The sequence below is a fragment of the Podarcis liolepis genome, assembly GCF_965112155.1.
Source record: "Podarcis liolepis genome assembly, chromosome: 6".
Classification (NCBI taxonomy): Eukaryota; Metazoa; Chordata; class Lepidosauria; order Squamata; family Lacertidae; genus Podarcis; species Podarcis liolepis.
The window spans coordinates 18876136-18900016 of NC_139559.1; the positions used below are offsets into that span (position 1 = coordinate 18876136).

At 43.3% G+C, this 23881-nt stretch overlaps 1 protein-coding gene across 13 annotated transcripts in view; it reads left to right on the plus strand.

The window, feature by feature from the left end:
• Positions 1-9236: 9236 nt before the first annotated feature.
• The window catches only part of ADNP (activity dependent neuroprotector homeobox), a 44196-nt gene continuing 29551 nt past the window's right edge, over positions 9237-23881 (plus strand). For 2 of the 13 annotated variants that reach the window (XM_083507927.1, XM_083507930.1), the window contains exons 1-2: positions 9312-10002; positions 12192-12302. The gene's annotated coding sequence lies outside the window, so the exon portion shown is untranslated. Of the gene's footprint in view, positions 10003-12191; positions 12303-22851; positions 22929-23881 lie in introns of all 13 variants that reach the window. The other 11 variants (XM_083507929.1, XM_083507931.1, XM_083507921.1 and 8 more) reach the window with 8 other exon arrangements.

Genomic DNA, 23881 nt, shown 5'->3' on the forward strand with positions numbered 1-23881 from the left:
AGGATTCCTTTTGGAAAGCTATAACTAGTTAAACAGGTATGATACGGCTTTAAGTATATAGTGCAGATGTGGCCTCTTGCCTACATTTCTTCTTTTTTTCAAAATAATGTTTATTAAAATTTCACAAACAATAAAAAGTTTCAAAATGTAAACGTAAGAAGAACTTCCAGAATAAAAACATACAAGAACAAAACAGATTAAAAAAAAAATACACAGCAAAAAAACAATTAGCAAAAGAAAAGGAGGAGGAAAAGAAAAGAAAGAATAGAAAGCCCCAAAAGCAGAACAGAAAATAGATTAATATTTTCATCTCTTACACTTCGTTCACTAGTTTCTTGACCTCCTCACACCTCCCATTTTGTATTCCAGTTAAGATATTAAATTCAGCAAATCCTTACCCTCTAGTATTTATCCTTTATCATCCCCATTTACATTTTCTTAAGAATCTTTTTACCAATACCACTTCTTTTCAATCAAACATCATTTTAACATTCCTTAATTTTACAGTACTTCTGCAAGTAGTCTTTAAATTTTTTCCAGTCTTCCTCCACCGACTCTTTTCCCTGGTCGCGAATTCTGCCAGTCATTTCTGCCAATTCCATGTAGTCCATCACTTTCAACTGCCTCTTGCCTACATTTCAAAGTGTGACACTATATGTACTTAATCTTAAAATAGCTGGCATCTGCCTGTTTCAAGAGACAATGGAGTAAGCATCTGGGGGCTGAAGTCAAACCGCTGCTTGCAGGCTTTTTCAGTGGGTGTTCTGATCATAGGCGATTTCACACAAGTGCGCAATGACCTGAAATGAAAGCCCCACATAAGTGGGGAGTTGGCTGTCATAATAATAATCGTAATGATACATCATCATCATCATCATCATTATTTACAATAATACAACTATTAATATAATAGTAATTTTACACCTGTGAACATAAATTGACACAACTCTGATCTCAGAAAGGGCAATATTTAGAGAATATTTCAGTGCCCTCAAACACTCTGTCGCCAACCTTAATGTGGCCATTCTCGAACATAGGAACTTCAAAGTGAGACTCCAGAGTGGAAAGACAACTTATCAAGAAGTTCAAATCTATCACCTTAGGCCTGACATTTCTTTTCCCATTACAAGTTTCAAAAGGCTGAAGGATGCCAGGATGTTTCTGTTATCAACACCGCTTTGTGAATTATCTGTCATTATTTTGCATACGTTTAAGATAATTGTCAGTTCGCTGCTGTATGCATTTCGTATCCCTCTCTAACCTCACTGCTTATAATTAGGGACACAGGAAATTGTCTTGCACTGAGCAGGGTTCATCTAGCTCAATATTGCCTAAACTGACTGGCAGCAGCTCTCCAAGATTTCAGACATGGGACATTTATAGCCCCACTTGAAGCAACAGGGAATTTAACGTGGAACCTCATGCATCCAAGGCAAGCACCACTTTAGCTAATGGGGCCTCCTGCTGCCGCCGCGCCGCCAGAGCACGATTTCTGTTCTTATCCTGAAGCAAAGTTCTTAACCTGAAGCAACTATTACTGGGTTAGCAGAGTCTGTAACCTGAAGCATATGTAACCTGAAGCGTATGTAACCCGAGGTACCACTGTACTCTTCTACTGAGCTATGGTCCTTCGCATTCCCCACAACCACAGACCCTCCAAGCGTCCCTATTTTCCAGGGACAGTCCTGGATTTACAGAAGCCATCCCAGTTTCTGATTTGATCCCAGAACATCCCACTTTTCCTTAAGACATCCCTATTTTCATAAAAAAAAAAGTGGGGATATGGAGTTATGCAACCCTCGAGTCAAGGAGAAAAGTAACTACTCAACCTTTAGAAGACAGCTGAAGGCAGCCCTGAATAGGGAAGGTTTTTATTTAAATGTTTAATGTTTTATTACGTTTTTATATATGTTGGAAACAGCCCAAAGTGTCTGGGACAGGCATAGGCAAACTCGGCCCACCAGATGTTTTGGGGACTACAATTCCCATCATCCCTGAACACTGGTCCTGTTAGCTAGGGATCATGGGAGTTGTAGTCCCAAAACTTCTGGTGGGCTGAGTTTGCCTATGCCTGGTCTGGGGTAACCCAGTCAGGTGGGCAGGGTAGAAATAAAAAATAATAAAATAAAATAAAATGCCAATTTTCATCAGAAAAATGATGGAGGATATGCAACCATGTATATGTACACTTGCCAACTTAGGATACTCCGTGCACCTGATGATCTTAACTCTAGCCCACACAAGGTTATCCCATAATAAATTTGTTAGTCTTTAAAGTGCCACAGGACTCTTACTCATATTTGAATTGGGATATGTATCTAACAGAAGCCTTGGTGATGAAATGGAGAGTGTATTAGATTTAGGCCTCAATTCAGCTGTCTGCTTCAGCCAATTACAACAGAAAGTCTTCCTGGGCAAGTGACCCTAACTCAGACTCTTGTGTTTGCTTTGATGTGCATATGCTCTTCCTGCACATGCAGGAACAGCATATGCACATTTCATTTCAGTCGAGGGACATCTATTCATTTCAATTCATTTTAGTCAAGGGACATCTATGTAGAACGGAAGAAAAAGGCACGGAGCTGCATTCTCCATTGAAACAAACGAGGAACGTTTTGCAGTCAGGGAAGAACTCACAAGGAAACGCTAGTTTGGGCTGTTTTACTCCGAGCTTCAACTCCCTGTGGGTACAATGGAAGCAACAGCCATCTCTCCCAGCAATTGTCTCAAAGCCCATGAAGCCACCATCTTTTTCTTCTTCATGCAGTACATCGTCAAGCTATGAAATTCGCTCCCTCAGTGATGGCCACCAACTTGGATGGCTTGAAAAGAGGATTAGAGGAATCCATGGAGAGGACTAGCTGGCTATTCCTTTTCCCCTCCACAGCTGGAGGCAGCACAGGAGGCGAGAGATGCTCTTGTGTTCCTATTCTGCTCTCTGGTTTCCCACAGGCATCTGTGAGAACGGGATGCTGGACAAGGTGGACCATTGGGATATCTATGTAAGGAAAGACAGAAAGAACTATGACGTGTAGAATGTTTTGCAGTCTTTAACTTTGCAGCATGCTGGTGAAGTAGAGTTCATACCTGGCATAATCTCAGGACTGTATGGAGCCACTGGGCTTGCAAACGAGGCAGCTAAATGACACAAATGGAAGCAGTTGCAGATACGGCTCTAGAAGGCAGTGGTTCACACACCTGGTACCACAATGTGAGCGTGGTCCATCTGCAGCCAAAGACTCGCAAGGTAATACTCCTGCAGGGGCCAACAGTTCAAATGTCAACTCAGCCACATAACTCAATAGGTGGCCTTAGACATGGACGGGGCCGGGGCCGGGGGCAGGAGCAGCTGCCCCTGCCTAAATCAAGTACAGTGGTACCTCAGGTTACATACGCTTCAGGTTACAGACTCCGCTAACCCAGAAATAGTGCTTCAGATCAAGAAATTTGCTTCAGGATGAGAACAAAAATCGTGCTCCGGCGGTGCGGCAGCAGCGGGAGGCCCCATTAGCTAAAGTGGTGCTTCAGGTTAAGAACAGTTTCAGGTTAAGAATGGACGCCCGGAACGAATGGAGGCCTGGAAACGATGCCTTATGAGGAACAGCTAAGGGAGCTGGGCATGTTTAGCCTGGAGAAGAGGAGGTTAAGGGGTGATATGATAGCCATGTTCAAATATATAAAAGGATGTCACATAGAGGAGGGAGAAAGGTTGTTTTCTGCTGCTCCAGAGAAGCGGACACGGAGCAATGGAGCCAAACTACAAGAAAGAAGATTCCACCTAAACATTAGGAAGAACTTCCTGACAGTAAGAGCTGTTTGACAGTGGAATTTGCTGCCAAGGAGTGTGGTGGAGTCTCCTCCTTTGGAGGTCTTTAAGCAGAGGCTTGACAACCATATGTCAGGAGTGCTCTGATGGTGTTTCCTGCTTGGCAGGGGGTTGGACTCGATGGCCCTTGTGGTCTCTTCCAACTCTATGATTCTATGATTCTATTCTATGATTCTATGAATTAAGTACATAACCCGAGGTACCACTATAAACAAATAACAATACTTAACTCAAAGTAGAAATAATCAGAATATTTGAAATTGAAACATTCACTGAGGTCACTTGTGAGACATTTGAAGGCAGCCCTGTTCAGGAAAAAAATTAATGTTTGAACTTTTATTGTTTTAGTGTTCTGTTGGGAGCCTCTCAGAGTGGCTGGGGAAACCCTGCCAGATGGGCGGGGTATAAATATTATTATTAATATTATTATTACTTGGATGATGTTGCGGTGCATTCTAGCAATGCAACTGACAACCCGACTGAGCGATAGGTGTGGCTTCGTGTCAGAGGTAGCTTGGTTCTGGAACAGGTCAGGTGGGTGTCCTGCCCACACCCACCCACCCACACCGCTAAATCCTGGCTACGCCCATGGCCTTAGACAAACCATTATATATACTTAGCATACCTCCTAGGTAGGGACAATAATGGTCCTGGCATAACAGTTGGGGCTGTTGAAGTAATGATTGGTACAATTATCTGTGAAGCACCTTGAACCCTTGAAATGCTTGTCTAAACAAAGCTATTATTCATAACATATATTTGGAGTACTACTGATGGATTGTGACTGGCAGTACGTGTGTGGACTGGTGGGAAGGCCCACAGGCTGTTCAAATCCTTGGCCATGTATTCAACATGTACTCTGAGCACAGATATGCTTTGCACATATTGGATGCTGTCCCTATGGATGGAGGCCAGACCACCCAATCTCAGAGTGAGCAGGTTCTTGCCTCACTGAAACACTCTCCCTAAGAACTTTGCTTCAGGATGAGAACAGAAATTGGGCTCTGGCGGCGCAGCAGCAGCGGGAGGCCCCATTAGCTAAAGTGGTGCTTCAAGTTAAGAACAGTTTCAGGTTAAGTACGGACCTCCGGAACAAATTAAGTACTTAACCCGAGGTACCACTGTATTTCAGATAATCCACTTTACAAAACTTCTTGCAGTCCTACTAGCGTAATCTGTTCATTACAATTACTTTTCAAATAGTTCATATATTTACTCCAGTCCTCTAAGAATCTCTGATCCCGCAGGTTTCGAATCCTTCCTGTTAGTTTATCTAATTCTGAATAGTCCTGATGGGTTCTACGGTTCAAAGTGCTGGGCGCTGATACCAGGCCTGCTTACGAACATTATTGGGGAGGAAGGAAAATCTGCCCTCCATCCCCTAGTGTTTCCTCTGCCCAAGCAACTTTCCCCGCCACCCCAACACTTGGTTCCACACTGCAACCCATTTATAGTAATATCAGCACGGTCCCCTCTGCTAGACTGAGATAGAAATGCTGGGATAATGAAATAATATACTAATAACTTTCCTTCATATAGGTAACCATATTATAGTTAATCACATATATTAAGGATAATAATTATGCTTACCAGTACAGTGATGCTAATGGCATGCTGTATAAAAACACGGGCTATACAGCCATAGCAGCAGCATCAGTGGTATGATGGAACTCTCTTACTATTTTATTTATTAATTAAATGGGTATACTGCCCTTCATCCGAAAATCTCAGGGTAGTTCATAACATAAAAATACAAAACAAAACCAGAAAGTGCACAATGGAAACAAGAACAAATCAAACCAATACTGTTCCCCCTTCACAAACACATTTAAAAGATATCAGGATTCACAAGACAGAGAAACCAGGAGGTCTTCAGTCTCCCAAGACATTCTATACAAGATCTCAAAGTAGTTGTCTTATTACAAAAGAATTTCAGAAATAGACAGGAAAGAGAAGTTGCTGAGTTGCAACTTATTACCAAACTTAAAACCATGGAGAGACCTGGTCTGAATAGACACATTGGATTCTTATCTCATTGTACATGATAAAGCTATTTTTAGCCTTCTCACCCCTTGCTTTTTCCTGTAAGACCAATTGCAGTCGTTAACAGTTGTCAACAGGTTTACCATACCTATCAGCCAATCACCCATTCCCACCACCCTTCTGAGTAATACCCCTCCCCACCCTCTCACTATATATAAGGGTCTGGTGAATTCTGTTTCAGTGTATCTGAAGAAGTATGCATGCACATGAAAGCTCATACCAATACAGTGGTACCTCGGGTTAAGAACTTAATTCATTCTGGAGGTCCATTCTTAACCTGAAACTATTCTTAACCTGAGGTACCACTTTAGTTAATGGGGCCTTCCGCTGCTGCTGCTGCGCAATTTCTGTTTTCATCCTGAAGCAAAGTTCTTAACCCGTGGTACTATTTCTGGGTTAGTGGAGCCTATAACCTGAAGCATCTGTAACCCGAAGTACCACTGTAACTAACTTAGTTGGTCTCCAAGGTGCTACTGGAAGGGATTTTTTTATTATTTTTTTTGTTTTGTTTCAACATTTAAAAGGACATAGACTACAGTGGTACCTCGGGTTACATACGATTCAGGTTACATAGACTCTGCTAACCCAGAAATAGTGCTTCAGGTTAAGAACTTTGCTTCAGGATGAGAACAGAAATCGTGCTCTGGCGGCACAGCGGCAGCAGGAGGCCCCATTAGCTAAAATGGTGATTCAGGTTAAGAACAGTTTCAGGTTAAGAATGGACCTCTGGAATGAATTAAGTACTTAACCCGAGGTACCACATCAGGCAAAGGCCTAGTTGAAGAGGAAAGTTTTCACCTGGCACCTAGAGATGTGTAATAAAGGTGCCATATGAACCTCCCCCAGAAGAGCATTCCACAAATGCAGAGCAATTGCACAAAAGGTCTGTTCTCATGTTGCTACCCTCTGGTTCTCTCGTGGAGACATACAAAGAAAGGTCTCATATGATGGATAGGTTCATATGGGGAGAGACGGTCCTTGAGATATTGTGGTCCTGAGCAGTTTAAACCTTAATAGCTCAAAACCAGCACTTTGAATTGGGCCCGGAAACTAATTGGCAGCCAGTGAAGTTGCGCCAAGACTGCTTTAACAGTCTTGCCCTAGTGAGCAACCTCACCGTCAAATTCTGCACCAGCTGAAATTCCCGAACTGTCTCCAAAGGCAGCCCTACATGTAATACTTTGCAGTAATCTAACCTAGAGATTACCAGAACCTAGATCACAGACGTTAGGCTAACCCTGCCCAGATGTGGGCATAGCTAGGCCACCAGCTGAAGGTGATGGAAGGCACTCTGTGCCACGGAGGCTACCTGAGCCTCAAGCGACAGCAAAGGATTCAGAAGTATCCTCAAGCTACGTACCTGCTCCTTCAGAGGAAGTGCAAATCTATCAAGATCTATCAAGAGCAGGCAATCTCCCATCCATCCAGTCTAGGGAACCACCCACTAACAGTGCCTCAGTCTGTGCTAAAGCAGTCTATGTGCCAAACTGGGCCTAAAACCCAATTGTTCTGCTCATATTATTGCTACTGCTGTGTGTGGTTAGTATTTTCACCTCTTGAGCCACGCTGTTGTGCATGCTTGACATAATTGCATGCCCAGTGCAATTACGTCACAGTTGCACTGTCCTATATAGTTAGTAATCAGACTGTTACTGCTATTATATGGTTACTGTTAGGCTAGTGGTATGCAATGTATGGTTGCAGCTGTTGCTATGCAGCTGCATTACCCCTGGCACATCTGCCAACATAGTGAGGAGCTACTAAAGCAGTAGTCAATAATAATAATAATAATAATAATAATAATAATAATAATAATAATAATAATAATAATAATATTTATTGTCAATGTACAACCTTTGTACAATGAAATTAACTTGCACTATCTGCGCTGTTGCAGCTTTTTAAAAATTGTGACAGTTGAAATGTCCTTAGAATGGCTTCCCCTGTGATGTTTGGTCTCTAATTTGGTGATATTGAGTGTTACTGTCAAGGAGTCACCAAAGATTGGCCCAAAACATTTTGCTGCACTCAACGTAATTGTATTACCTGATGCTACGGGTGTGCCACAAGATCTCTCGCAATGTTCAAGAAAATGCTGAGGTGCACCTCTGAGATTATACACTGCTGCCACAGCTTAGGTTGCTTGGAAGGATACTGTGGAGGTTATCTAGCACAACCCCCTCCTTGATGCAGGATGTAACCATAACATCACTGATAGATGGTTGTCCTGCCTTTGCTTAAATACCTCCAGACAAAAAAAAACCACCATCTCTGGAGAAAGCCTTTCCACTGTCAAATATTTCATACTGACTTGAAGTTTCTCCTAAGGTTTAGCTGAAATACGGTTCTCTGCAATTTTCACCCATTGGATCTAGTCCTGCCTTGTGGAGCAACCGAGAACAAGTCTTCCCCAACCTACACAACAGCCCTTTAGATACCTATCCTGTCTTTACTTAAAATTATCTTCTCTAGCTTAAACATACTCAGATTTTTTCAGTGGCTCCTCATAGGACCTGAATTCCTGACCTATTAATTGTCTTTGCTGGCCTCATCTGGACATACTCCAGTTTGCGAACCACCTCCTTACAACGCCGTGTCCAGAAATGGACAGAGTACCTTTGACAGGGCCTGACCACTGCATAATGGAGTGTAATTATTACTTCTCACACTATGCATCTGTTAATGGAGCCTTAAGAGTGTGTTATTTTTTTAGCAGATGTACCACATGAGTGGCTCTTGTTCACTTTGCTATCAGCTGCAACATCTTGATCCTCTTTTGCACGTGCATCCTATACTGCATTCTGTATTTTTTTTTATTTTAGGTAATGTAAATGCTTAGTAGCCCATGCTAATGAAATAAAGGCCTGTCCAATAAAAAAACCCACTGGTATGCTATCTGTTAATGCCACCATGATGTGATGTGCAGCAGTTCACCCGTTCTCTCTTGATGGCGCGTCAATGGTGCCATGCCGCATGCTGATGGGTGATCACCATTGTGCAGAAACAAATCTGGCTGGGTGTTACTGGGATGTGTGAGGCACACTACTGGTAGCTCACAACACAAAGGGCTTCTGCTGCGTTATTCCAACAGCAGCCGCCAGACTGTGGTACAAGGATGCCTCTGCCACCCTCTGCTCCTCACACTCGCTCTTGCACTAGTGCAAAAGCGTGTGACCAGCAGCTTAGCGGCACGAGGTGTCAGGATGCTCGCTCAGGTGAAGCTGGGGTCACGTGGCGGGCTCACTCCCGAGTCACGTGGCCGCGGGCTCACTCCGGGCTCTTCCCCCTCCCGCGCGCCACCTCTTCCCCGGCGTGGTGACCCCCTTCCCCTCCTCCCCTCAGGGAAGGATGTAGTGCCGGCTGGGGGCGGCGGAGGGATAAGCGGGCGGCTCCGCGTTCCTCTCTCTCCGGCCCCAGCCGCAGGGCGCGGCGCCTCCTAGCGGAGCCGGGGCAGATCCCGCCGCCGGCTGCCTTTCTCGCGAGAATCCCCCCACTCTGACGGGGTTATGTAACCCGCTCCCCTCACCCACCCACCTACTTTTTTAAAGGGCCCGCTTCTCCTCACGCCGGGAGGGGGGCGCGACTGAGGGAAGAAAAGAAAAAAAGCAAGTCCCATTGCCGGGGTCCGGCCTCCTCCCGGCTCAATGCCCCTCACAGGAAGGGGGGGCGTGTGCGCCCGTGCCCGCGAGTCCCCCTCCTCTCCGGCCGGACAATGAGTCCCATATGCTAATGAGCGCCCCGCGTCACTTCCGCTCTTTCTCGGCCGCCATCTTGGCCAGGGCAGGTTCTGGGCAGGAGGGACCCGGCTGTATTGTCTGCAGGGCGCCTAGGGAGCCCCCCCTCCCCTTCCCCGCGGCCCGGAGCCCGACGCCCCTCGCCCCGGTGACGGAGCCGCTGCTGCCGCCGCCGCCCCCTCATCCCCGCTGAGGGCCCAGCCCGCGCCCTGCCCCCCGCGCAGCCGGCCCCCCCCCCGGCGCAGCCCGCCATCCAGCCCCCTTTGTCTCCCCCGCACCGCCGGCTCCGCTGCCCGCCCGCCCGCCCTGCCGGGAGCCGCTAGCAGGAGCAGCAGCGCCGCCGCCGCCGGGGGAAAGAGCGCCCGCCGCTGCTGAGGAGGGAGCGCGAGACCCAGTCAGGTAGGTGCCTGAGCGCGCGCGGGAGCCCCGCGCAACCCTCCCTCCCTTCGCCCTCCCTTCGCCGCCGCCGCCTGCTTTCTTTCTCCTCCTCCTCCTCCGGTGCAGCCGGGCCCGGCGACCTCCGATGCTCGCATCTTTGCACATGCCGCTAAGAAGCACTCGCTCCCGGTCCCTCCCTCCTTTCTTCCTCCTCCTCCTCCTCTTCATCTCCATCCGTCCGAGGCCGGGTTGTAATGCGCGGGAGGACGCCTCCGTAGCCGGCTTCTCTCTCCCTTGCTCGCCTTAACTCCGGGCGCCTCTCCGTTTGCATCGCGCGCTCTCGCTTTCTCCCCCCTACCCCACCTCACCTCCCGTTCCTTGCAGGGAGGCGGCACATGGATGTTGCGCCCGCCCGCGATTGCATGGGCTGCATCGTGGACCGATTAAGGATGGAACGAACGAGCCGGGCGGGTGTGGGGTGGGTGGGCAAGAGGATGGCGAATGCAGCCCGTCCGCTCCGGCATGCATGCTCGGAGATTCGCCTTTTCCTCCAGCATGTGCGCTGGAAAGAGAGGAGGTGCGCGGGGGGGAGGAGAGGAAAGCCCCCTTACGACTGCAGAGTTGGCGCTGGAAATTTAGAGCAGGCTGCGGTGCAATGAATGGAGAACGGCCGCCTCCTCTGCGACCCCCCTCCCTTTCCTACTTAGAGGTGTCGGGTGTACTGGAAAAGGCGGGATTCGTAGCTGTAGCAGAGTAGCAGCTCCAAGCGAGTAACAGGCACCCACCCACCCCCGTAACTCTTGTTTACTGCATCCATCCCGCGCAGTAGTTCTTCTAACCTATATTTCAGACAAAGAGGAGGGAAAAGGAGGTTGCCTTCTGCTTCTGTCGCAGACAAACACCACCACCAGGCACTTTCCCCTCTAACGTGCCTTTCTACTCCGGTGTTGTGACTATTTATGTATTTGTCCGTCTCCCCCATCCCCAGTTCAGTTTTACTTAGGCGTGTGCGTAATCAGCGCGTGGCTTCGTGTTAAAACTACCGTTGCTTGGGGTTTGTGGCCATCGAAGGAAAAAAATACCAGCCCCCACCCAAACTGCACCGCAGCCAAGTCGGTGGAATGGAGAAATGAGCATGCAAGTCAGTAGGGGGCGCATTCTTTTCACTGGGTAAGGCTGCTGCAGAGAGGGGGGGGAGGGCCCCAGATGCACGGAATGGAGTTGCCACACAGCGCCTTCTATAGGCCTGGGAAAATGGGCCTATCACTGCAGGCTCAGTTGCTCTGACAGCAGCACAGGCAAAGATTTAAGAGAGCAGAGAGCATTGATTTAAAGAATCTGGCCACTTCCATCTGCTTTCCTGGAAAACGATGACCAAAAGTGTCATCCTGATGTGGTACCTAAAATCTCTGCCGTTCTTGATGCACCTTACCTCCCTCAAGCCTTTGCTAAAAGTCATGGAGGTTGATTGTGTCTGTGCCACTGAAGCAGCCTGATGGTAGTTAAGAAGTTGCTTCCCAAAATCAGGGTGGTGATTTAAAGGAAGGGACGTAACTACAATGCAGTGAGGATGCTTTAAGCCTTTTCTAGGTTTAACATTAAACTTTGTTCCAGGTTTGAACATAAAACTTCATGATGAGTAAAGGAACTACACTTCAACTCATTTGTGATTGGGGATGCCATGTATATTATTTACTTGCATGGCTGTTTCTTGTGTGGTGCAGTTCATGATAATAGAGATTGTTAGGAATTTCCAAATATGCATTGCCTTTCCTCAGGCACTGTTTTTTGTTGAAGAAGTATTGCAGATATCTGTGACAATTAGGAGATAAAAACTTGAGTTCTTGGGGAAAACAAACAACTCCTACACATTCATCCTGTGGCACCTGCCAATTTTATTCTGAGAATTTCAATGTTTAGTGGAGGCAATGTGTCAGATAAAGAAAAATGCCACATGTGCAGTATGGTGTGACCTACATTTACATTATTAACTCCCTCCCTGATGTCATGCTTTGTGTTATAAGAGTAGTAAATTCAGGTTTTTGTCCCAGGATCTCAAACACCACTTCCTTCATCTGGACAAAAGTGCTCTGGTGATAGATGCTAAAATGAACTGAGAACTAGGCAGAAGCTTTAAAAGCTTATTTAAAAGATAGCTGCTTAAAAAGCAAGACCAAAATAAGTCTACTAACATTTTGTGTTTGTTCTAGAGTGTTTTGATGGGAACTGGAAGCAGTTGGATAGCAACCGATCAACACATTTATTGCAATGTGCAATGAAGCCAGACCATCCTAGAAAAATGAAAGAACCATAGCTTCCAAGTATGTCTGGTTGAGGTTGCTTCCTTGAACTATGGTTGTTTAAAGAGTTGACAGTGTTTTCAGTGTCAGGAGTATAAATACCTGTCAGGAAAGATGTGCATTTTATCACAGTTAATGTACTCTACAGTTAAATGAAATACTGTATTGAACTTAATTCATACAATATCCACCACACTTGTATGATTCTGCAGGAATTCATCCTACTTAATATTTTCTTACATGTGCTTTCCCCCCTTAATGTTGAGAAACATTTTCATTCCGTTTCTGCTTGATTTTTTTAAGATTTAGAAAGTTTCAGCTGTGATAAATATGCCAACTGTAAATTTGACATATTTGCTTGCTGGAATATTTTGGACAACTGTTCTACTCCAGTGGTTTAGTAACCGATAAGGAATCGTTCTTACTGGTCATGAAACCCACTTTGAGTTGATATGATTCAATTTAGACTCTATTCCCCCCCTCAAACACTTTCATACATGTTTAAAATTACAAATGTTGGAAATCCCAGGAGAGATAATACTACATAGCCTAGTTCTGTATTTCATGATGCTACTGTGATGTCTAATAAACGAAATGCTAAAACCATTTTACTTGAGTTTCAGCATGTGGTGTCTTGAAGCCTATTCTACATGCAGAAAACTACTCAGCTACAGCTTATTTTAAAGTCAAGTGTTGTCAGTTAGTAATGGCAGAAAGCAGAAAATGTGTCATGAAGCACACATTTTTTGCAGGTTTCTGTAATTTTAAACAAATTAGAGTGGTGTCATCAAGAAAAAAATAAATGCACAGGAATTCAGAAAGAGTTATTGACCATTGCTGCAGAAAGCCCCATCCCCAGGTAAAACCCAAATATTTTGAACTTCCCAAAGTGTAGGAGATGAAAAAAACAAAGATGAATTTTCTTGTAGTGCTCTCATTTGATGCAGAAAGTTCTGTAATCGTTGGAAAAGGATTGAGCATAGTGTGTGTGTGTATGTGAAACACTTTCATAAACAAGGACTTCGTGGCTCCTTGCAACATCAGTCACCTGGAATGGGATGGGGAGCACACATTTCTGTTCTCAACTCTTAATTGTAATTTGAGATGGGCAGGCAGAGCCCTACTTTGCCTACAGTTAGTGCAAAGCAATACTTGAACATTTCAGATAGTTGTGAATGAAATATGCACATCTCGGTGCTCTGGGCAGTGGCTTTGAGATATTTAAGATACAGTACTTTTAACTGGAATAGTTAAAAAGATTTGGATTGAAACTTGCAGTGTTTGTATGTCAGTTTGGTAAAAATCCTGGGTACAGCCTTGTTTTATGATGCAGGCTGCTGGTGGCAAAGTTTAGAGCAGTGTACATCTTTTTCTTGCACAAGGCTGTGGATGCAATTCCTTGTTTCGCCAGTTGAAGAATCTTCTGCATCGGAGCAGGGAAATACCTCTGCCTGAGACATGAAGAGTTATTACCCATTGTAGTGGGATGCATAGTCAAGCAGATCTGACTTGTAAAATGCAGCATTGTTTTATTCTTATTCTTATTCGATGGATTGTAAATGGACATTAAGACCAAACCAGAAAAAATTCAGTATCAGGTTTGAAGATCTGCTGTCAGGCTGCAGTTACACTTACCTGGGGGACTCAGTAAGACTTGCATCTAAGTAAACATGAATAGGATTGTGCTGCAATTCACTTGAAAGGCCAAAATTAGAAGTACAATAAACATTTTACTTGAACTGTATACATGACAGAGCACCTGATTTTTTGCCAGTACACTCCAGCAAGTGAAGACATCTATCCCATTCAAAAGTTTATCATGAGGGTTGAAGGACCCTCTGGTACAAAATAGGATATGATGTAGAGGGCTGCAATTAGTATGGGGTTTGGTGAAAATTGTGTGTTTTGCCTTAAAGTTATTCTGATAGTAGGCCACCACTGAATGCAACCTCATGCTTCCCTGAAGTAAGCCACTGTCAGTAAATAACTTTATATGGTCAGATCGGTGTAGTTATCAAATGATATTTGGTGTTTATATACTTTGCTTTTAGCTTCCATATCTGAATATAACCTATCCATATTTATTAAACAGAAAAAGCTGCAAAATGGAATTGTATTGTAATTTCAAAATAATTAAACAAGTATTAAGCAGTATGAAAGTGTGATCATGTACTGTACACAGTTACTTGTTAGTCTTCTTGAATTTACTGGGATTTGCTCAGTCATGTGTCCAAGCCAGTGTGCTTGAAGCCCTGAAGATTTGCACTGTATTTTAAAAGGGAGAAAGGCAGAGTGTATTGAAACTAATCAGCTATGTGTGAGTGAATGTCTTACGCTTTAGCTTGTTCTGTTTTCTTTGTCTTTTTCAATAACCTTTTTACTGTCCATGTGCCTGTCTTCATCTGTTCCTCTCCTGTTTGATTCTTGATCTATATTTTTCTTTGTTGTTGTCACCACGGGACATAAAAACACAAAACAACATTTGTTGGATCCAACTGTCCATTCCATTATCCTGTTTGCAATAATACTTACTTATGGGTGCTTATAAGAAACAGCCACAACTTGGTCCAAGAGGGGAATATACTGTATTATTGCTTGCTTGTTCAGGGGTGCATGTGCAATGTTCCTGTCTGACCTAATCATCCAAGCTTTGTTTTGCTGGAGAGTTTGAATGCTTGCTCTCTACAGTACTCCTCTCCTCACATACCCAGTTGCCGGAGTTCCTTGTTTGTTAAATAAGTTACCCCATGCAACTGGCTGAAGCACTCCCTAAGAGAAAATTTGCAACCCATGATCAGTTCAGACATCATGGGAAAATTGGTTTAACAAACCAGGAAGTGTCTTATATAGCCAAGGGGTGGGGAGAGAAAGGAAGTGCTTGAGGTCATCAGTTATTCCTGCTTCAGTAAAACCATAGTTTGGACTGGGAATTTTGCATCAGACCTAGCCAAGGGACTTGATAGCATAAAGGCCAGGGATACACAGAGGAATGTGTACCATAACTCTTTCATTGTGATTTTCCCCTGGTTAGATTTCTGAAGTCAGATATCTTGTAGCTCCCAAGTTACATTGGTCATTACTATGCTGTGAAAAGTATGCCTACTTTTCTTAAGTTCACTGCAGAATTAGACACCCTTATTAGGTACCTCATAGTTTCTAGGTTTTGCATTTGTCCTTAGTACCCACAACTTAGCAGCAGGGAAATAACATACAGTAGTACCTCGGGTTAAGTACTTAATTCGTTCTGGAGGTCTGTTCTTAACCGAAACTGTTCTTAATCTGAAGCACCACTTTAGCTAATGGGGCCTCCCGCTGCTGCTGCTGTGCCGCTGGAGCACGATTTCTGTTTTCATCCTGAAGCAAAGTTCTTAACCCGAGGTACTATTTCTGGGTTAGCGGAGTTTGTAACCTGAAGCGTATTAACCCGAGGTACCACTGTGCAATTGATGGTCTAACATTTAGGGTTTTCCCTCCGGCATTTCTACTCTAATTTTTCATATGAAATAGTGGCTCCATAATGCTTTGTTTTATTTTTCTTCTACTTGTTCTTACACCCTCTCTTCTGCTATCATAAATCATTACAGTACTATACTAGGTACCGTATGCCCTATTGATATACATAGAAACATTGATGTGTTCTGAATTGTTTCCGGTTCCTTTCTTGTTAGAAATACTGTGTTAGGGTAAAGTGGCTTTAAGCGGTGATTACAGCCAAAATAAGTACTTTGTATAAGACAGGTGTCTCAGTAGTTATAAGCCATTTATAGCTAAATGATAGCAAATGTCAGGGGCAAATAGAGGATGGACATTGTTTTCATGCCCTGCTTGTGTGTTTACAGGGATGTATGTCTGACCACTATCAGGAATAGAATACTGGAGATAGATAGATGTTTAGTCTGTCAGTAAGATACTAAAACATTTCCTTCATGGAAATGAATGAAAACAACCTTTAATTTCCAACATTGGGCAAAAAGTTGTTAGGAAAGTGTATTGAGTAGTATAGTAAAATGTTTACAACAATGGGTAGAATTCAGTGTTGCACTCTTCCAGTTGCTCTAGGTGTCCAAGCATTTCAGCTTGTCAATTGGAATACTCTCCCCTGTTTCCCTGCCTGCTATTCTGAGGGTCCTCCCCTGAGCCAATTTTGGTGGGCATATGAGCAGGAAGCCCTGTTGCGCAAGCTGATGTTCTTGCACATGGCTTCTGCTGGTGGGGCTGGTTAAGTGATTCCCGGCCATTTAAAAAAATGTCAAGCTACTTTTTGCAGTTTGTCTTTATTACTATTTAGTAAAGCACCCAGAGAGCTAATTTTGAAAGTCTGAGCGTTCAACGCAAAATTTTGTAGGGCACAAACCAGCCAAAGGTAAGTAGTTTGAAATTGTACATGTTTGGATTGGGAGTTCAGCATTTCATAGAATCATAGAATTGTAGAGTTGGAAGGGACCCCCAAGGGTCATCTAGTCCAACCCTCTGCAGTGCAGGGATCTTTTGCCGATTCCATCCTATATACAGTTACTTGGAAGCTAAGCCCCACTAAGTGTATAGAATTGCAGCCTTAAGCTCATGCCTAACTGTCCTGTTCAAAGTACTTACCTATGGCTAAATTGTTCTCTTGAGTATTTTACTTCTTTTACAGGGATTTCCACCCTGCTCTCTAACCCTAAATGGACTTTCAGAGCAGGTAACAATTAAAAACCAGTAATTTAAAGCAAGCATTTATTTAGCATGTCATGAGTGCCCAAAGCTATGTATGTTAAATAATTACAGTCACAGCAACCCTGAATTAACAGACTAGTACAGTGGTACTTCTGGTTGTACATGGGATCCATTCCGGAGCTTCGGTCGGATCCCGAGGAATTCGCAACCAGAGGTGCCTGTTCTGCGCATGCACGTGGTGCAGTAAAGCACTTCTGCACATGTGCACGGCGCATAGAGCACTTCTGCGCATGCACGCAGGTTTGCCGCATGCGTAACCCAAAGGATACGCAACCAGCAGTGTGTGTATCCAGAGGTACCACTATATTAGACTGAAGTTGTAAGTAGCGTGCCTTCAGCTGCCCAGAAAATTCATGGTTGAGATTGTAGTACGCAGGCTGGGCTTTAGTTGTAGACAACAAGAGATTAATGATATGTTAGAATAGGGTGCACTGCAGTACACAAGGTTCTTCACCTTATTGCAGTTCCGTACATGTATTCCTAAACAGTGCTGTGCCCCCCCCATAATAATAATGATGATGAGACCAGCAGCTTGCCTTGTTTTCTTAGTGCAAAATCTCACAGAAGCCTAAGACCCTCCAGTTGTTAGTAGACTTCAGCTCCCATCAGTCCCAGCCAGCAGTCAGGGATGGTGGGAGTTGTAGTCCAAAATATCTGGACCAACACTTGTTACCCATCCCTGCTGTAGGCAGGTAGCAGAAAGTCTGTGTGGACGTCACGTCCCCCTCCCCGTCCTTGTCCCCCGCCGCTTATGTCACAACTGTTTGAGATACCTATTTACCTTAGTATTTAATTTGCATCAATAGTTATCTTCATATCTGTTGTGTGTCCTTCAGTACAACCCCCGTGACACAAACATTCACAGGTAGAGTTGACAGAAAGTGCTCATGGCGGTGTTTTCCCTTGGCTTGCACCCATGTATTTGTCTAAGCAAGTACATAATTGGCGAAGGTAAAGGACTGTTCAAAGGGATGAAAAATGTGTCTTGTGACCTGATAACAAAGCTGCCTACATTTTGAAGAGACTTTGCATGTTTTCCTCTTTACATGATGGGAAATACAAGGCTTTAATTTCCACAGCAATCAGTGTGATAGCTTCGTGAAAAGTAATACGTAATACAGATTGCTCTGCAGCTTAGTGCTTCATAAGGAAACAGTTAATTCCTTTTCTGTTAAGAAGTTAGGATGCATGCCCGCTAGATGGCGTGTCAGCTGCCAGTGGAAAATTCCAGAACTCGCCATGAGTGAGAAATGTATGTGAGTCAAAAGGATTCTGTTTGCTAGGCTGCAGAACAGATGGGAAGACTAGACCAAAAAAGGAAGGTGGTCTTTGTAGGTTATGTCGGCCTTGAAGCCCTCATCAAAGTCCATCCTTTTAACATGGCAATCAGGTGATGTATCAGCAATTGTCTAACCTGTGGCTCACAAGTAAAATAATCTTGGTGCTGAACATACTTTAGTGCCTAAGCCAATAGGGTTTTCTGCATTCCAAGAATCCTGAGCCCAGCCCATGCTTGAGTGTAAGCTTTCATCCTTCCATCCTCCTCTGTATTTAACTGGAAGGTTTTGTGAGAGTTGGGTAGTCACAGAAATTCCAAGGGAAGTGTTTAAATAAACTTGCAACTGGAATCTTCGGAGTTAGTGTAATTCCTCTTTAAAAGTGTATGCCAAATAACAGTTCACGTGTTTCTGTTTAAAAGGCTTCCTAGCAGAGCAGTAACCCTGGGACATGAAGTAACCAGTAGTGTCAAAGGCACAAAAAGATTAAACCCTCCAACATTAAGCGACAATTTGAGAATTGCAGTCTTTTGGCCTAAATGGCGCTTCCTTTACAAGCCTCATCTCTCTTGCAAATGTGCTTGTCAATAAAAACTTTTGAAGGAATAGTGCTTCTATTCCATAATTTCTTAGAAAACTTTCTAACTAGTGGTTGAGTCCTCTATAAATAGAAGTGAAGCTTATTTTGCTTTGTCTTTCAAAATAAAAGCAAAGTTAAGTTTTATAGCTGAAACTAACTTCACTTTTACACAGTTATAAGTAATTCTAACTAATTTCACTGTGAATGGTTAATATTCATATTTTTCAGAAAATACATGTGCAGACAGAGGGAGAGGATTCCCCCCCCATACACACAGTAGGACTGTAGCAAGTGCATCCTCTGTTTTGAAGTGATGTTTTTATGGTAATCAAATGCCTTTTCATGAAGCATGCAGTGTTGCTGAGTGAAATTGATGAGTTTGAAAAGTAATTTAAACTTGTGGCAGGATGGTGGTGGCTTTTATCCAGACAGCTTCAAAGTAAAGTACTGGCTATTAGAATGAATTTCTGATCCAGATGGTCCTTTAAGGGGGTGCACCAGTGTCTCCTAAAATGTTACTGTTCCATAGTACAATGAATGTCACACTCCTACATCAATATATTTCTTGTATGTAGAACCAGTGTAAGCAACTCAGATAAATAACCTAATCACCAAATTGCACCTTAAACCCATGTTACAGTTGCCACAAACAAATGTCTAGGCACCATTCTTTTTAAAAGTAATATTTTTATTACTACTACTATTACTACCATTCTACTATTTTCATTTCTATGCTGCTATATATATTAAAGAAAAGATCTCACACATTAAAGCATCAACTAAAACAATCCAGAATAAAAGAGATTCAAGCTTCAAGGAAAATATTTCAGATCCTTCTCTAAGTGGCATTTTGCTTTCTGCATATTTATTTACCTACTTAATTTATACAGCTACCCCATTGCAAAAGTGCTTTAGGAAGCCAGTGTGATGTAGTGATTAGAGTGTTGGACTAGAACTTGGGAGATCAGTGTTCAAATTCCCACTGAGCCATGAAGCTCACTGGGTGACCTTGGGCTAGTCACAGCCTCTTAAGCTACCTCACAAGGTCGTTTTAGGGATTAATTGAGGAGCGGGGTGAATCGTGTACTACTGAGAGGGAAAAGGTGGTATATAAATGCAATGAATAATCTCTTCTGCTTACCTGCAGATGGATATGTCAGTTGCCAACCTGGCATCCAGAGATCTCCATGTGGTTGCAATTAGGCTTCTGCCACTTGCAAAATGCTCCTGGCACCTGGCTAATTTCCAACACTAGAACAGCATACTGTGATTTGGGTTGGAGTAGGTGAAGGTTATATGGGGTTATGCTTACCTATTCAGAGTGGCTTTAAAAATGCACATTAAAATTATTGTTTCATAGACTGAATTTCTTTTGGTCGGTGACCAATATCCAAAGAACCATGAATTGTTCCAGAAACCCAAAGTGGTTTTGGATGTTTATATCCAGCAGTAGCTCCTGTCCCCTGCAGTGTAACAAACCGCTTTTGCAACTGAGTGGATTTTCAGAAGTGGGTTATGATGAGACAAAGGAGTAATCCTTTCAAAGAAAAAAATGAGTTGTTGGGGCACTAGTACAATTGTAGCTGGTACAATTTGGATGCCTGGGCTTAAGAATTTTTTCTGCATCCTGGCTCATGTGTTTAAATTTCACCTATGGTTTTAAAGCTACCATGCCATAATCATATATGCTATAGTGCTTTGTAAACAAAACAGATTGGCTTGAGTGGAGGAGTCTTGTAAGCAGATGACCTAAATTTAATCTCATGAACAGTCTTGGTTTATTCGGTGCTTACATCAACAGCAGTGTTAAAAACTCGGGTAAATAAGCAAGTCACCAAATGAATCCTTAAACTAGGATTACAGTCACCAAAATGGAATGCCTAGTTGCCATTTTGGGGCCGGATGGTTTGAAAGTCGTATTTTTCAATACAACTTTTTGGTTCCTGAAATTCGTTCTGATTATGCAGATAAAATATCACAGATAGAATTCTACAGGATGTGTGTGTGGTTAGTGTCTGAAAATAGGCAACATCCAAGGATCTCCAGGCATGCACATCCAGATGTTGCCTGGGTATCTTCACTTGGTCACACGTGGCCAATAGCCAGGTGCAAAATGTGCCTGGCAAATTTCGAATGCTGATCAACAGGCTTGATATACTCTATAGAAACTTTGTTATTTCAGAAGGAAAGTTAATGATCCCAGTTCAGTGTGTCACATAAACCTCTATTACCTTGAATGCTTCATGGAGCCAGTCCAGGCAATATGTGTTTGCTTGTCGAGTGTGCCACCATTATCTGAAGCTATTCTTCTTCCTGAAACTTCTGTTGCCTGTTATGCCTGGAAACCTTTCCCAGAATGCCTTGTTTCCCTTACTTCATTCAAATCCCTGCTTCAAACTCATATTTTCATGATGGTATTGGAACGCTATCAGTGATCCCATGCCCTACTGTAACTAAGCCTAAGTCCCCAGAACTGATATTAGAATAAGTAACTGATGCAAGTTGCAGTAGAAGCAGATGCATAGCTGCGATCATTTCTGCATTCTTTGGTATGAAAAAAAGTCATGAGGAGTGCTTGTTGAATTAAGCATGTCGCAAGTCAGTAGAGTTGTTTAGCCATTAGCAAGTTCTGTAGACATTATCTACTCATAAGGTGTACAGATTTTGTGGTACAGATTTTGGATTGTGGTTTTCTTTAAGTTGATAATGCTCCTGCTACATAAATGCGCTACTGCATGTAGATACGCTAACAGTTCCAACTTCAGTCCTAAGCCCTTTTAATTGGAAATGTCCTCTTGTCCCCAAAAGAAATCACTTGGTTGTCACCTCAGCACTAGAACTTACTTTAGGATGACCGTACTCCAACAGTTGCAAGATTTCTGTCCTTTTAAAATCTCTATGGAAATCAGACATTCTTCAACTTCCATTGAAAGGACAAGAAAAACTGCACTAGTTTACCACAGCCTGCTTACTACTTACAGACAAAAGGCTGCTTATTTTAAAATATGACTGTACTTAAATGATTGTTTCTATGAAATGTGTCCTTGTTGTGCTCCAGATACATCTTTATTTTGATTTTAATGACCAAGTATGTCATTATGTACAAAGTTGACTAACTTTTAGAAATAGTGCAGGTCTATCCCTTCATTGCCTGGGACTGTCAACCGCATCACATAGAGAGTTATGGAAGACTTACTGGGACTTACTGGGATCCGTCCTTTGCATGTTCAGCATGAAGATCTGAAGTGACAGTCTCTCAAGTAAAGGCTTTCTAATTCCAGGGAGGATTCTAGGCATGCTTGCCCAGATGCACTTAGAATCCCCTTCAGACTTCCGTGCTGAATATAGAAAGCTCTGAAGTGGAACCAGTGTGTGCAAGGATATTGGGGACAGGTTTTGCATCCCTCTCCCCACTTTAAGCCCACAGCCATTATTCCCAAATGCCTGAATAGGATTATAGCCATCAACAAATTCTTCCTGTTGGTGCTTTCTCTGAAAGCATTGGGAATTAGTTAGCTATTAACTTAAGCATGCATAGGTTTAAGTACTGTGAGCAGCAATGGAGAAAAGTAGAACTAAAGGCATGCTAATGTATAGAAAAAGTATATGAGTCAGTGTTTTGATGAAATCTCCCTCCCCCCCCCCAAAAAAATATTATAGGTTGAGATGCTACCCTGCTATAAGTACTACTTTGGATTTTGCTTAAAATGTTGGCTAGTACTGAACGGACTGTGGCATAAGACTGATAACATTCCAATTTATTGCATACTTAAGTGTTCAGCATGCTTATAGATGAACTCCTTGGCTTAATTTTCAACGAAGTATTTTGCTGCATTGGCAGATGTGGATTGGCTAGTGTGCTATGTTTTTGACCCAAGCAGTTACTTTTTTTAATAGTGCCACTTTCTACTGTAGTATGCTTTTAGAACTAATTGTCACAACCATAACTCTAAGGCTTACCTCACTTTAATTTTATTTAACACTTGGTTTTGTTTAGGAGGATATGAACTTTCGCCTATGCCTGTGCTGTGACCTTACATAATAGGCGTAATACTCGCTGAAGTGGGAGGTTCGGTAAGGACAATGATTTTTTGGAAGCTTTTGCACAAAATGTCCTCAATAAGTCTGAAACCAAAGCACCATTAATTTTGTACATAAAATGTCCGTATTATGTGCCCTGAATAATGAAAAGAGACTTTTAAATGTTCAAGAATTGGTACTGCACCCAAGTGGTGTGTAGATGAATGGTTACTTTGGGACAGGGGTAGGCAACCTAAGGCCCATGGTCCACAAGTGGCCCACGGGGATCGTTTAACCAGCCCACGAGCTGCCCCCGAACCGAGTCGCCCACTTGGCAAATCCCCACTCGCTGCGCTAAACCAGTGCGGCACTGGGACTTGCTTCCGTGGCGCTGGAAATCGTGTCTGCACAAACGCAGACGCTGGAAATTGTGGGCTCACATGCGCATGCAATCCGACCCGCAAAGGGATTTCTGCTGTAGTGAACCGGCCCAGGTGAGGTAAACCTTGCTGACCCCTTCTTTGGGACATGGGCTTTCATTGGCTATACGAAAAGCTGGCAGAGATAACTTGCTGGGAGCTAAGTAACGTGGTGCAAAGAAGAGAATTTCTGTTTCCCAAAGGTGCTTGCACAAAACCAGCTGTAAAGGAGGGGTGCCACTGATGTTATATGAGCTCAGGCACTGTATAAAAGATTATAACTACAGTCTATGTCCCTCTAGTTACCACCTTTGGGTTTTTTTATTAAATAAAAAACCTTTATTTTTCCAAATACAGTGCAGCCTAGAGAGTTGTAAGTAAGTGAAAAATGCAACCATCTGACCCCAGTGTACAAAACCTTGGAACCAAAAGAAAAAGACCCACCCCAATCCTGGCAATACAATTAGGCAACAAATAGATACGGATAATACTGCTTGAAGCTGCTGAAGGTTAATCAGGGAAGTAATGAGATTAACAACCAAATTGTGAAGGAAATAATATGCAATATTAATAGGCCATGTTGCATTA